The sequence below is a fragment of the Panthera onca genome, chromosome A1 (genome assembly GCF_046562875.1).
Source record: "Panthera onca isolate mPanOnc1 chromosome A1, mPanOnc1 haplotype 2, whole genome shotgun sequence".
In the NCBI taxonomy this organism is placed as follows: domain Eukaryota; kingdom Metazoa; phylum Chordata; class Mammalia; order Carnivora; family Felidae; genus Panthera; species Panthera onca.
The window spans coordinates 220,076,506-220,080,697 of record NC_138339.1 but is presented as its reverse complement, the minus strand read 5'-3'; positions in this window follow the sequence as shown (position 1 = coordinate 220,080,697).

The following is a 4,192-nucleotide window of genomic DNA, read 5'->3' as shown; positions in this document are numbered from 1 at the left end:
GGCATGTGCATAGCCCTGCCTGTCCCTGTAGATGGCACAGGGAAGAGCCTGGCCAAGCCCAGGACGTGTCTATGCAGCAGAAATTCTCCTGAATCCAATGGGACTCATATTGATTTAATAAAGAGAGTGACTCAAGGAACCAGAGGCTGGGTACACTTATGGTAAATTTTACCCCTGAGGCCCCAGAGCCAGAACTTCCCTTGACTCTTCAAGTCCTTACTCCCCTCCCCTCCCCCACTCCTTTCCCCCTCACAGGCCACTGTCCAGAGCCACTAATTCAGATGGAGGAGGGGCTCACCCTGACTCCTTCTCTACCACCTATCAAGCTTTTCCTTGCGTACAGCTCAAGTCAGTTTATTTAGGTTGGCCAGTAATACACGAAACACTTTTTTTTTTAGCTTGAGGAGGGGACACTTTTTTCTAATGAGCACCGAAGCTCAGTCCTGGCTGTTCCTTCCAGAATCCAGCAAGCCCCATAGATAGCACCCATGACAAATCTCTACAGGCAGCCTCTTTGACTGCTATTGCCTCATCTGTAACAGGGGCTTAGTGATAGCATCCACTGTCCTCTTCCTCTCCTAGCCAGCAAATCTGCACCCCCCCATGCCAACCATCCCAGCCTAACCATGGCCTGGCCATCCCAATTTTCCACACTCCCTGCCATTCCCGATTTTCCCTAGATGTGTTTCCTTTCCACTAGTGACTGTGAGACCGAACATTTCTCAGAGCTGACTCTGACCAAGGATGACATCAGACTTCATGGCAAATGCCTCAGAGATCACAAGCAAAAGCAACAGGGGTCTCCTTAGACAAGGAGCATTATTTGGGTTCACACGCGACCCTATGGGCTGAAGAGGAAATCTCAACATTCACATTGTTCCACGGAAGCAGTAAAAAAGGATCTGTAGGAAGAAAAACACACTTCTCTCCCCACAACTCTGGATCCTTCCCCCTTCAGATCTTGTTGTTGTTTTTGTTTGTTTGTTTGTTTTTTCAGCAAAAGAAAGATATATTAATGGTAGTGGACACCCAATAGTCGTGTGAATAGATAATTTGGGGAAACAGAGGCTTGTGGAAGTCTCTTCCATTCTAAGATGTTTCAGCTTACCTGAGCAGCACTTTAACTAGCATCATGAAGAATTTTATACAGGCAACATATTTTGATATAGGAGAAGTGGCCAGTGATTCACGTTACTTTGTTTTCTCGGCGGCAATGTGAGAAGTTAGAACAAAACAATTTTCGAGATCCTTTCTAGGGCTAATGCTCTATGATCTCATACGAATAATGTTAACATTATCTCGACATTTGGTTAACATTTGTCTTGTTTTATATATTTTTAAGTGCCTTGTAATTGAGTCGCCAGGCATGGATTAACCACTAACAGGGCTGTATAACTCAGAAAAGCACTTTTCTGTAGGAAACAATTGTGTTCTTGAGAATGTGAATGAAATCTACATTTTGAAAAGGAATCAACATCCATTTTATATATACCATGGGGTTTTCTGCTTTCAAGAATCTCATGATGAAGCTTTTTGCAGAGCCCTATTTGTCTCGGATGTCAAATTCAATTTTCTTAAAGAAGGAGGTATGTTAATCCAGGGTGCTTTACATCTCATTTCCCCGGGCATGAAATTGAGGCACAGAGAGGTTAAATGGGGTTACTGAGAAGTCAGGGCAGCTCCAGGACCCTGACCCTAACATCCCCTGAGTCCTTCCTTGGCTAACTCTTCCCCCAAAATAACATGTTAACGTGCCCACATGACGGGCATCCACGGAGCACGCCGAATTCTGAGACACCGAGCACCCTCTAGGCGACATTTCACGAGAAACAGACAACCTTCTGGATGCTGTTGCCGTATTGTGACAAGACTCTGTCTGTTTGGCAATGCAGCGATACTCCAGATGTATGTTTCCCCAAATTAAAACCATTTATTTACAGACATACCAAGGGAAGATAAACGTCCATCTGCTACAGACTTCTTAGTAGCTGCTCTCCCCCTTGACATAACCCGAGCTCCCCGTCTCTGTCTAGGGCTGACAGTGAGGTGCTGTTGGTGGTGTGGCAGTCCCCAACTGTCCCTGGGAGAGTCACGTAGAGGATATCCCCCAGCCCGCGGGATTTGTTTCCTCGTGTTTTCCCCTGGGCTGCGGCCCTCAGTGAGGACTCTGACAAACAGGGAGCAGACTGCCCTTCTCACATCACCTGCATTAGAAGCAAGTCTTTAGTCCCAGTAGACGTCTGGACCCACCAATTGTCTATCAGCCCTGCATGAGGTTCTTTCCCATGTATTGTGTTCCCACATCTGAAAACCCCAGGCTCAGGCCCTTGATGCTCTCTTCCTCTCAGGAAATATCCCTCCCCTTATAATATTTTCACTTCTTGACCCCACGAAAAGTGATATAGTTCCACTGCTCTTTTCAGTCCGGAGAACAGAGGACGGTGTTAAGAGTTCCGTGTTCTAAGTGACGAATGGGAGCCGGAGACACAGAAAGCATGATGGTGGTAGAGGCCCAGTATCTAAAGAGTATACCTGCAGTGGAATTCTTTCAATTAGAGGCCAGGAGTTGCTTTTCTTGCCTTCATCCTTTCTTCTCACTGCTTCGGTATTATTTGTCAGCATTTCCACAAACACACGGAGACACAGAGGGACCAGGGGTGAGGCGAATGTAGGTGATGTCAAGGGCAAGCCTGGAACTGAGGCACACTTTTCCGCTCATATTCCAAAGGGAGGCTGAGCCATGTGGTCTCGCCAGGCACCCTGAGAGATGAGAACGCATGTTTGCTAAGCATCCAGCCCGGCTGTGCCCTAGAGAGAGCACCTGAGCAAGGCTAGACCCCTCGGCGAGTGAGGATTTACTGCTGGTGACTGCGTGCACTGGGCTACAGGCGGGAAATGGGAGGTGAAGTGAAACTCACAGTTCAGAGGCAGAGCCGGCTCTCAGTTTCTCTCAGCGCATGTGCATAATACAGCAAGATGGTGGTGTCAACAGAGACGTGAGACTAGACAGGAGGGAACTGCCTGTTCCCTGGGCTTAGGGAGGGTCTCGATGCAGAGGTTGCTTTCAAGTGGGTCCGTGAGTATGACTTTGTGGGGAGGAGAAGGGGGCTGTGGCGACGAGGAGAGGCGAGGGTGGCAGGCACTTCAGCGTGAATGGGGAGTGAGGCCACCAGAACCAGCTGGGGGACACGGAGGGTGGAACTGGTGTGCCAAGAATAGATGGATCCATATTACAGGCAGAGGTTCTGGGGGTGTGTGGAGGATGAAGGGGTGGTCAGAGAGCAGCAGGAGGAGGGAGCCAGGTGAGGAACCCACCTCAGCACCCTGGGCAACAAACGTCAGAGCAGAGAGTGGGGAGGTGATGGAAGACTTCTCCAAGGATTTGGTGGCTGATTGGATGGGGAAGGCCTTGGCCCTTTGATTCTCTCTCTGTTTGTCCCCTTCTTGCTCACCCTCCACACCTTCTGATGTTAGGTTTACTCCCATCCCAAAATGCTAGTTTTAATATTGGTAATTACAACAGATAATGGTATTCATTTCTCCTCTGATTAAATAGTGGGGAGTCTCCTGAGCGAAGCGAAGGCAATGTAGCTAGTCATAACATTTCTGAGTTTTGCTCTAAATCCCCTCCTGGGCATTATTAAGTGGACATGACTTAACTGGCCAAACTCAGAGAGACTTTAATAGCTTTTACTAAGTAAATGCCAGGCCCCGGTTTAAGGACTGTACCCATATTAACTCATTTAATGCCCATAGCCTTCTAATCCTAATAACCCGTTAAGGGAGGTGCTGTCAGAAAAAATTATCCAAAAGTTAGAATGAAGGCAAAAAGGTGGACAACATGTCCTTTCAATGCAAGAGAGAAAAGGCCGCCCAAGGATTTTCTCCAGGAATGTTCTTGGTTTGCCGCATTGCTTAATCTTGATTCAAGTTCCCAGACTTAGGGAGTCATTTGTGCATTTGAAGACTTTGACCCAGGAGATTTACAAATAATTTATCGTAAGTGGAACACATAGCCCCAGTGATTTACGACATGTTGGGCATTACTCAGGTCATATGTAACCCAATGACCTTATCCTACTATTTCTCTATTAAGTTCTCTTGTAAGTGTCCTACTTTCTCAGATGCTCTTTGAACCAGTCATAACATCTTACTAGTTATTTCATTTTTAATGAATGTAAAAATGAATGAT